This window comes from Pholis gunnellus (assembly GCF_910591455.1).
Source record: "Pholis gunnellus genome assembly, chromosome: 21".
NCBI lineage: Eukaryota > Metazoa > Chordata > Actinopteri > Perciformes > Pholidae > Pholis > Pholis gunnellus.
Genome location: NC_136548.1, coordinates 9,841,133 through 9,853,353, shown reverse-complemented (window position 1 = coordinate 9,853,353; position 12,221 = coordinate 9,841,133).

The window sequence follows — 12,221 nt, the reverse complement described above, 5'->3', positions numbered from 1 at the left end:
CGAACTGTGCTGGTGCCTGCAGTTTCAGACTGTCACTCTATTGTCACATTGTTGTTGCAGCTGAGGGACCTTGCTGCTGTGAGCATGTGTGTTTGAGTGCGAGTGCTCCAGAGAGGATGAGAAAACATATGACCGCATCAGTAATGGCTGTCGACGGGAAATCTGTCCAGTTTCCAAACAGCCCAATTGAGTTTCTGTTCACGACGCTCTGATTTAAAGTAATAGTTCAGCATTTTAGGACAATAAGCTTGTTTTCCTTTTTTTTTCCCTAGAGTTAGATGAGAAGATTGATACCATTCTCTCAGCTTAGCTCAGCGTGATGACCGGATTTTCACAAAATATAACACTATTCTTTCAACTGTTGTGTCTTTTATAAAATGCATTGGATTCATTTGCAGCACTTGAAAACATCAGGGCTTTTATGGACGGTCACGGATACATTTCGATAAAGGCTGTTACCCTGAAACCTGCATGCATTATGAATGTATGTTGTTCCTTCCTCCTGAAAGTACTTCAGAGATAACTGGAAACAGGATAATGAACAAGCCCATTACGCTGTTGCACTGCAGCCAAACCAAACAGCATCAAAGATAGTCCCCACTCGCCACTGCTAATTATCAAGCCAGAGACATTTCTCCTCATGTGATTATAATGTTTTTTAAATTGCCCCCTTTAGCACAGTTGAGCTCCAGCGAGCAGCGCTCCTCCACTGGGAGGATAGTTTAGTTCTGCTTGGCGAAAGGCAGAAGGTACATGCCTGACAATTTTGCTTCCAGGTTACCTCTCAGGGACGGAGTGCAGCATCACATGGGTGTTGGATGACGTGATGCCCTTCTTCAAATTGGTAAAAGACGCTCCGTTTCCTTACACGTTGACCAATTTTCTAAAAACATACATTTATCAATGTGGAGGTGTTTAATTAAAAAAATGTTGTGATATTTCATCTTTTTATTAACATCCAGCCTTTCTACCAAAGATGCAGCAGAATGCTCGATGTAGGATCCACGAGTAGTTTCAGTTTTTTATTATTCAGCAGAGTTAAATCGATTCTTTAACTTCTTTTAAGCCTTTTTTCACGCCAAAATAATCCAGCTTCCAATGTAAGGATTCAATGTTTTTTTTGTCACATATGATGCTAAACTAAACTAAAGTAAGCACATTTTGGAATGTTAAATAAAACATGACATTTTAAAACATCGCCATGGAATCTGGGAAACTATATCGGGCATTAGTTTCATTTTTCGAGTTTTAACAGAACAAATAATCGATTCATTAAAGAAGAAAAATAATAAGCAGCTGAATCGATAAAGAAATACATAATAATTTATACAAGACTAGAGAGTATTTATATTTGGTGTTAAGCATGACCGGGACAGTTAATAAGGAACCGTGCTGCCATCACTTCATATCGACCGTCATTCTCCCCCCAGATGCTGCCTCTAAAAAAAAAAAAAAAGATGTTTTTTAAAAACTCGCAACCTCTTCACCCCCATCCCCATCCCCATCCCCATCCCCATCCTCGCCCCACCCTCACTCCACCCCACCCGCCATGATACCCGAGTGCTATTACAAGTTGCGGCGTTGCCTAGCAACTGGCTGGTAGATTACAATTGGGGCTGTACATGGTGGAGATTTAACACTGTTTATGGGGGTGTCAACGTGTGTATACGTGCGTGTGTGGAGGCAGAGGGAACTTGAGTGAGTAACTTGTGTGTGTGTGTGTGTGTGTGTGTGTGTGTGTGTGTGTGTGTGTGTGTGTGTGTGTGTGTGTGTGTGTGTGTGTGTGTGTGTGTGTGTGTGTGCGTGCGTGCGTGTGTGTGTGTGTGCATACGTAACGTGGATCTGTAATGGCTGACGTCAGTGTTATGAGATATACTCAGTTTCACTGCTGCTGGGGTTGCAGATTGATTTCACGGACTGTCAAGATTTTGGGAAATACACGTTTGGTTTCTTTCCAAAATAGTTACAGGAGAAGAATGATAGAGCTCTCATGTCTGTCTGTTAAACATGAAGTTACAACCAGGAGATTAGCTTTAGCTTAGCTTTGCATGAAGACTGGAAGCACATGGGAGCATCTAGCCAACGCTAACAAATTCCAATTCAACTTTTTAGCTTATTTTTTTGCTCACCATGGCCCATGGACTTCTGTTGAGCTGTGACGTTTTCGCTCATGATGGTCTCGGGCTTATGGGAAATGCTGCTCGTTAAATGCTGCTAAAAAAAAACAGAAATATTGAATAAACAACTTCTGAAACAGAAAACAGAGCAAGTTCTGGTTTTCTTCTGTCTCCCTGTGTGGTGTTGTGTGCCGGGCTATTTCCTGGCTCAGAGAAGTTATTGGCTCCTCTTGTGAAACAAGGCATTGTCGTTTTTACACTGCGTATGGATTAGACAAACAAGATGCAACATGTTAATTAGTGAGCCAGACTGAGAGCCAGGCTGGCTGCTTGCCGGTTTACAGTCTTTCCGCTAAGCTAAGCTAAGCGACTACTGCTGTAGCTTTATGTTCAGTGTTGCATTGTTATTTTTTTAACCCTCTGGCAGGAAGCAAATAAGCGTATTATCCCAAAATGTTGAACTAATCCCTATCGGTCACCAAAGAAGTTCTGTTTTTCAGATCCTTCAACTTTTCTCTAATTCTGACAAAGAGTCTTTGTTAGAAAGCTCTTTATGTCAGTCTGGCTCAGACATTTGTCCTGTGAGCTTTGCTATCAACGCATAGGTGCACGACTGGATAATTAAAGGTCACTCTTGCAGTTAATGTTCTGTCTGTGTAATCACCTGACAGACCTAATTCTGTTGTTTTTGAAGAGACGTCACTCCTCAGACTGGAACTACTGGACTCAATATTGTTTTGCTTTATGTTATTCTCTTCTCAATTTTTTTTTTCCACCTTTAAATTAGACACATAACTCAAATTTGGCTAATTATAGATTTAGGATGAGGTGTAAATGGAGAGGAATGCTGATTGTAATTTGTAAAGTAATGGGAGAATGAGGGTTTTGGATGTTGTTCGCAAAGAATATATTTTGTATATGGCTGTTTAAAACATTCAAGTTAATGTCTTGATGAAGGAAAATGCTTTACAGTATACTAAAGATGTGTCTCTGCTCAACAAAAGGAGCAGCTCTGGTATTTTTTTTCCAATAAATCTTGAATCCCGGAGGAATTACTGAAGCGTTATGAGAGTGAAGCAGGTGTCCTAGATATGTAAAATCAATATCTCAAAAGAGCCGGAAAAACTTCTCTTCTGTGCTGCATTTGCTAGATGATTTGATTTTGTTGACTGTTTTCTGGTGAAGGCCTCTCTTATATATATATATATATATATATATATCTATATATATCTCTATATCCAGTCTTTCAGAGATTTCAGGCGATAAATTCTCTGAAATGATCACGACGACAGCTCATCTCTTCCTCCTATCCCTTCGACCCTCCTCCCTCTCAGTTTCTCTTTACTCTTAGCGGTTTTCTTTTCTTTCTGTAACCTCTCCCTCTCGTCTCCGTTTCTTTCTCCTGCTCAAAATCGTCACTAATTAACACTTTCTAACACGTCAACAGGTTTGTTGATTACAGCCCTGCGGTTACGTTAATAAAGCAGCCAAATGATGAGGAAAATACAGCACTGTCAAAATATCAATTTCTTCATGTTTATTAATTAGGTTTTACACCATTAGGACCTTGTTTCATCCGTGACATTCGGCCGGCTGTCCGTCACCATTTAAATTGATATTTCCGTATGAAATTCATCTCATGAGACGTCATCTTCTGATTAGCGCTTCAAACTAAAAATCTGTTCACATGCTCGGAGTCCTTTGTTACTTCACTTTATGAAACCAGGCATTCATAGTTTTATATCTCCAGATAGTGGCCAGATAATACACAATCACCATAATTGGTAGATAGCATAAAGTTCAAACTACAGCCTCGACACCTGCTTATTATAAAAGTTATTTAAGATGCACCATTGTCATTAGCATACATGTGGTCAGCTGTGACTTGTTCATCACCCTGCTGAGAAGTTCATAAAGCCTTGCGTTCGGCCAGGGACACCAGTTCAAAGTGTTAATACATTTTCACTTTCCTGTGAAATTGTACAGCTTGAAGTGCCGTCCGCCTCAGTTTGACAGGCTTTCTGGCAAAAGGACACCTTTTGTACCAAATATTCAATAAAACAGTATTTCTTCTGATCTAGCCAAGCACTCGTATTGTACAAAGACTTTATGAAGACAAACCAACATCAGACTAAAATAAATCTTAGTCATTTTCAAATGCCCTTTCAAGCCTTTTTGCATATCAATGTAATTTTAATATAATTCAGTTTTGAATGTGGCTGGCTGCACATCACCGGGGGCCGTATGTATGCACTTTTGAGTGGAAAAAAAGAAAGCGAGGCGATGCCATGCCCCCATTTAAAGGGAACATTTTGTCACTTTACACGTTAGCCTAGATTTATACATTGCTGACAAAACAACTTGTCCTCTAGCGTTTTGAGAGTAAATGTATGCAAAGCTGTGTGAGATTTAAATGATGCAGGACTCAAGATGTGAATATTATGACTGATCTGCCAGTATATATATATATATATATATAAATAAGAAGGCTGTGAATATGAATTCTTTGGTGTTTTTGACCACCAGCCGGGACTACATTTAGATTTAAACAGAGCGTGTTACTGACTGACACCTTCACAACCGCAGCTTGAGGCCATCTGTGATTAAAAATAAATAAATACAAAATTAGATCAGCTTCCAACATAAGTAAAAAATATGTTTAAAAAAATGTGTATTAACAATTGAAGAGATGGTTGCATCATATTCTTCCCAATTATGTTGGCTTTTTGTCACATATGAACATTTTATTAAAGAAGTTCAGAGAACGTTTTTAATAATGAACTGCTCCAGTAAAGTGCAAAAGTCACAACACAACAAACAATTTAACAATAGTTAAAGGTTATCTGGATTCAACTTTTGCAAGCATACACTTTGATGTAAATCACTGGCCTGTGTCCATTTAAAACAAAACTACTTCTCCACGTGACCCCTTCTCACAGGTTTGATACAATCACGGTGAGTTGTGAGCAGTTCAAGCAAATTGATCTTTCCTTCTCACATTGTTTTAATTTGGTATTTTTTTAAGTAATTCACAAGAAAAGGAATTGTTCTTTTTGCACAAAATTAACATCGTATGGGACTCGGTGCTGACGTTAGCAGGCTAGGCTAACTAGCTTCCACCCTCCGAACGGGTCCTTCCAAATGTTGACTGAAGCAATGAGATAGGAAACTTAAATCTCTGACAGTTTACAGCTTTACCATATGAAAAAAAAACGCCTCGTATCACCGTTCATATGCTGCAGGGTGACAGTATGACGCTCTGCTGTCGTTAACGCACTAGGAGGAGTTGACAGCACCTCTCCTTACAATGTCAGCCCACCAAGGGAAACGCACACCAAGAGGCTTGAAGCCTGGACACTGTTTTCACAAATAAGAGGAAAAAAGTACATATTTTCATCTCTTATAAAAACTTGAAAATCAAATGATTATATTTCCTTACACAAACAGTGTAACAATCATCTCAGGTTTCTCTTGTGACCATTGATATCAGTAGAAAAAACTGATCCCATATCCGCTTTTGCTGGTGACAATTCTAGTATAGAACAACACACTTGCTTTCTGTTTATTAACGTCTAGAAAGTGAATCTTTTTCTCACCGTAAATTCTGATTGCTGTTGAAACTATTTAATAGAGTGAGAAACTCTAGAAATTCCTCAGTGTCCCTCTTGAAAGAGACAAAAAACATCATCTGTTTCTCTCTCTCTCAAAAAAAAAAGAAATTAATAAATTGGTGTAATCAGGCGCACCAATAGAATCTCCATTGAAGTTCAAATTGTTATTTTACATGACGAGCAGCTTAATCAATAATAATCGCTGGGGACACTTCCAAAATCTGGTTTCCAAGTGATGGATAACAATACATGTTTGGAGTCTTTTGTGGAAGGTAAAAAGCTATTACTGTGCACTAAGTCTAGGCAATAATCTTCAATAGCTGCCGCTCCTCAATCAGTTTTAATTCAAATAAGAAAATTAGAGTGCTGAAACGACCTGTGAAGTTATGTTCATTCCTGCTTTTTTCCCCAAAGTCTAAGTTAAGTGTCACAGCATGTCCATGATATTGATGGAAAATCATTTTCTTGCACATGAGATATTAATGTACGTGAATAAATCAGCTCGATCCCCGTACAGTTTCAGGTACATGATTATATCAACATGCAAATGAAGTTGTTGAACTTGCACACACACACACACACACACAAAACGTACATTCACATCACTTTATCATGAGCAAATGTAAGTACGCAGACACACAAACATGCCTGGGTCTGCACATTGGGCTGCAGGGCTCATAAGCTGCTGCACACTCATCTGCGGGCGTCACAGTCCGCGTCCGTGCACCCATGTAAACGTGTCCTCTGCCCCCTCATGACTGTTCCAGCGGCTCATCTCCATGTGGCAGCCAAGGCCGCTCGCTGAATGAGTCCGCCGTCGAACATCTTTTCAGAGTCTGTCTGTTCATGTTCTCCTTCCTTCTAACTAATTTACACCCGCATGAGTGGACTAACAATATCTGCTGTAGTCGGAGACGCTCTTATCTCTAGATGTAAAGCTCCATCGGGGATGGGTTGGAAAAATAGAAAAGGTAGCTGGGACAGCAGCCAGCATCATTTGCAGTGAGTAAAGGTAAATCCTAGACGCAGTAACATCACAAAGCTTGCTTAGTTGAAAGAAGCGCACGCTTCAGGCGCAAATGTTGTGCTATTTCTATTTATTGTTTCACACTCTCTTGACGGGACTTATGAATTAATATAATAAAAGCGTGCCGGGTATAGTTTTTTGCCTCAAGCATGTGCATCCTCTGGATCTGTATGGATTATCCAATCATTAGATGAAAGGAACAAACCCTGCAGTCAGTTTCTTAGGTGGCCAGGACTTCATTGTGTAATTCTCTGCTGTATATCCTTCAGCTTCTTACATATTGATTGTCTCAAGTGGTAGAAATTATGTAGAGTGCTTGCTAGAATGGTATTAATTATCTGAATCAAGACAGGATACTGCTGACATTCTCCTGCATTATCTCTTTTTAATTTTGGGGGAAAATGTCAGCAATCTACTTTTGTTAGGCTTGTTAATCACTTCTCCAGTTATGCGCTCTGCAAAGAAATAAAATAAATACTAATTCTGTATATCATTGCCTCCCTTTTTCAGACACTCTTCTACAATTTGAATGCAGTTTAGTCTCCTATCTGTCACCACCCTGGCATCACAACAGCTCCTGTATTTCTTTACACAATGTTGCAATCAGGCTCTTTTAATTTCTGATATAAAGGCTAGCATTTCCATTTCACACGTTTATTGGCCAGTGACTCATGCAATACATCAGGGTAGCTCATCTTAGTGAGTGACAGTCCTGGAGGAGCAGTGTTGAATGCCGTGAGAAGCTCGAGTCTTTCATTCCGATCGGTGAACGATGACCTTGCAGTCACTCGGCAGAGAGTCAGAGAAAAGAGGACCTTGGAGTTCTCAGATTGTTTCTTTTATTCTGCACGCCAATGTTTTCTATTACATAATTGTTAGAGGAGGTGCTGCTGCCAATTTACTCCCTATAAACGTCTATAGGAAACACATACGGTATGTTGTTAAAGGTCGATATGTTGGTCTGTATTAGAACATGTTTTTCCATTTTATCTAACATGAGTGTGACAGCTTTTGTGTAAGTTTATTCTTTATTACATTTGTATTATGTGCTTGTGGCATACATACACACAAACCTATACTGCCAACTGAAACTCCTAATGCACAAAATAGTATATAAAATAACTATTTTGCCAACTGTCCCTTATTTATTGCAGGTATTGCGTGTATTATTGTGTCTTTACTTTGCCGATGTCTTATTGCTTAATGCTGCTCTGGAAGAAATAGCCAAGTTGAGGAAAAAAAAGCTCTTCCCTAAACTGTCTGACAGATCGGCTTTGGTGTTAATTGTATGCCGTTTTTGCTGGTTATTAATAAAGGTGACAAAACCTGAAACACAACCCTGTACATTCTACACATTTTTGGTGAAACTAGAAGGCACATGAAAAATGCAGCATTCTACAACCACAACAATGCTTGTGTTGTATGTTTTTTTAGGGCCCGAGCCGCCGACAACGTCGGGCCGGCGAAGGCCCTATTGAGTTTCTAAGGGTTCTTATTATTATGATTCTTATATTTGTGGGGAATGAGCTAGTAGGGGCACTTGCCATGCATGAAAACTCACCAAATTTGCACACCTCTCAGGTCTGGTGGAGAAACTCTGCTGCGCAAGGTTGCATACTTGTGTGTAAAAAAATGGCTCTCTAGCGCCCCCTACAAGGCGGGCCGGCCACGCCCCTCGGCCAGTTTGTCCGATTGACTTGAAATTCGACACACATGTCCGAATCCGCTAGATCTAAAAAAAAGCCTCTCAGACCCCGAAACTGCGCCTGGAAAAATTTTCCGCCATCTTGAATTTAGTGTAAAACACATCTTTGCGAACTCCTCCCACACGCTGGCTCCGATTGCTACCAAATTTTCTGTGGATCATTATTGGATGTAGATCACTCAGATTTATCAAAAGCTTTTTGATATCTATTTGCGTTGAGAAGATATGGACCAATGAACTTCTTAGGGGCGTGGCTTAATATCAATTCACATAACTTCTCAACCCATTGTCGAAAATGCACGAAACTTTCAGCATATGTGCACATCGCATACCGCAACATACCCTGAGATTTTTGTTGCATTCAACCAATAGGGGGCGCTACAGTAAACCCGCAAAGTTGTGTTTTTTGGCACTTTTCGCATTTTGCAGCCTTCGTATTTTAACGAACTCCTCCTAGAGCATTTATGCGATCGACTTCATATTTGTTCAGGGTGCTCTTAAGACCTTTGTGATTAAAAATTATTAAAAGCTAGCGCTTTCGTCGAAGAACCTTGACGTGGCGTGGCGGCCATTTTGCATCATTTTTCTGAAAAATCAAGTTGTTATAACTCCAAGGTACATAATCCAATCCACACAAAACTTCTTGTGCATGATGCCACTTCAAGCCTGAACATACTTAAATTGAAAAAAATGAAATAACTCATAGCGCCACCTACTGGCTGAAGGAAATGTCATATTTTATACGTTTCTTTATTCCTCCTAGCCAGATGACCCGATTAGTCTCAAAATCAGTAAGGATAGTCTTAGGACATTGATGAAGAGCCATCATAAGTATTGTGTGTTTTCGTTGAACGCTGTTGCCGTGGCGACGCATCGTTCGCCATGCAAAATTGAAGTTGTTATAACTCAAAGGTACATTATCCAATTTGCACAAAACTTCTTGTGCATGATGCCACTTCAAGCTTGAACATACCTGATTTGAAAAAATTCAAAAAACTCATAGCGCCACCTACTGGCTAAAGGAAATTTGTTTCAGTAGGTTAGGATGCTCAAAAAATCATGGTACTTTGCACAAGTGTCAAAGGCATCGGAAGAAATATATGGAATGATTTTTGGCCTTATCCGTTTTAAATTGCCTCTGTAGCGCCCCCTACAATATTTCAAAAGAGCAGCCCCGGCGCTACGTTTGAGCTACACGTACGAAACTCGGTAGGCACACGTATCCTGCGGAGACTTAAAAATAAGTCTCTTGGCACCGTGCTGTAAAACCTACCAGAAGTCGGCCATTTTGATTTCGGTGTCATTTTTCCTCAGCATAGTACTATTTGCAAAGCATCGTTTCCGGCATCGATCGGTCCCACGCGGGATCGACGACGTCTCGCTCGCGGACCCGCCGTCCCGCGGTCGCGGACGTTCTCCGACGCGCAGGCCGGAGTCCGCCGCGAGCCCCGACGCGCAAGGGAGGCGAGGGCCCGTTCATCACTGCTCGCAGTTTTAATCTTCAGCTTTCTTTTCCATTTGAACTGATGAGCTAGTTTGATGAATTCATCTTTAAATACACTTAAATGTGTGATTTAAATGTAGCTGAAGCACTTGTTATCACATGGTTTGCTTGAGAGTCTGAGGGTTAAGATACGGGCACTTTCTGCTATTCTGCTGCACTAAGCTTGTTAGCTTTATGCTCCCTAATCTCTCCATTGAGATTAGTTAAGCTCCTCCTTTATTTATGTGGTAAGATTACTAAAATGTTGGCGCACCAAAATTGATTTTTCAATCCCAGGAAACAGGTGAAGCGACAGCTTCAGCTAAAGTTATATCTCATCAGCTAGCTTGATCTTTACCTCTGTATAGTTCTTGTTACATTTTCATGCGTTTTTTCCTCTCAAAATTACACATTTTATTGTCTTATGATCTGTATGGTATGGTATGCAAAAAAGTTTGATTCTTGTTTTAACAAAATTTTAACCAAAAAAATGTCGTGTTTTGGGTTTGTGTGACAGCTAATCTCTGCACAATAAGGTTAAAAACAGTATTGCTCATGTGTGTTCTGTTGTTTCACACAGATTTGCATCGCTGCACCAAAAGGTATTATTGTATTATTGCATCAATGTTTTCTCTGTGTGATTAGTGCGCTACTTTTACCTTGCTTGTTTTTGTTTCTATTGTTGTCTTTGGCATCTTACTTTGTATTTCTGAACCTGTTCATTGGGTAGAAGACCACTTGGCCAAAGGCATGCAGTTGAAAACGATTAACGCTGGCAAAATTACAGAAATATCGATTCATGTCGGTTTTCTTTATGAATAAAGACAATTAAAATTAAATATACTAACTATATGGTGGGTCCTATACCAACATATATAAAACAAATAGTATAGTAAAATGTATGAACTCTTTATGCTGGCTCTACTAATTAATGAACAATATATAGCATTGCTGTTGTTGTTTTAACAGAATGCATAAATTGTCTAGTTGTGGCATTTTGAAATTGGTTCGCGAAACAATTTCAGTCTGTGTTTGTCATCTATGTGTAACGAAGGCCGACTGGTTCACTGATGTCATTTGTTCTTGTCAGAGCCATTGTGGACTCTGTTGTGGTCAGCTGTTTTCACTGAAGCACTAACACCCGTCAGCGACATAATTGGTGTGGAGAGAGCACGTAACCACGATGCATTTGTAGTGAGGAGATTTTCAGTCCTCATAAACAGGAAGCAGGAGAGTATGACGAGGAGGGAAGGAAGTGGAATAAAGCTCAAAAAGGTGATAGCAGGGTTTTATATAATGTATATTTCCAGAGTGACAGAGTTGGCAGAGGGGTGGCTCTACATTGCAGTGTGTGTGTGTGTGTGTGTGTGATGTTGTGAAAACATGTGCGGCATTAGTTGTTTGCATGAAGGAGTATAAGTCATGACTCTCTGGAGGCGCATGCATTATATTGCCATGTTAATGCATTCATGCGACATGGCATCAATTTAATGGGACAAGAACATACATGAGGGTGTGTGTGTGTGGGTGTGTGTGTGTGTGTAAGAGACAGAAAAAGGAGAGAGAGAGCGAGGAGGGAGCTGGAGAGGGGGCATGAGATAAGAGAGAGACGGGAAGAACACCACTGAACAAAGACATCAAGCAATTTTTGAAGATATCACAAAAAAAAGCAACAGCAAGTCTATTCAACAGCCTGTGCTGCATGACAGCTTCTTGGCTCCTCTGTTGATAGACGGAGAGGGAGTTTCAGAGAGTGTGGACTCCAAACTGAAGGAGCGGACAAGTCAGATAAAAAGAGACAGAGACATGGAGAGAACACCAATTTTATCCCTTCGATAGACGCAAGGGGTGAAATAGCATGTTCCCCCTCGTCTTTCACTGACTCAAGAACCATTAGCTTAATTATATGGAGGAACTGAGACTGAAGAGTCTGCGTACGTTCGAGAGAGAGAGGCAGAGAGATTTAGACACAGTGTATTAGTTTGGATTTAACCTGGACAGAAAGATGGAGAAATGTAATTAGATGTCTTTTATACCCCCGTAAAAATAACACAAAGCCTGCATGAGAGATGCTGCCTGTGAGTGTATACTTCACTATATCACTCACATTATGTGGGTACTCAGGAGGTGATTAACTTTGCTCAGCATAAAGACTGGAAGCTGGGGGAGACTGCTAGTCTGGCTCTGTCCAAAATAGTTCTCTGTATCCGTACAAGACGAGTGTAAAATGCCTGAACGGCTGTTGACTGGCCAACTGTTAGACAAGGACGTCGATATT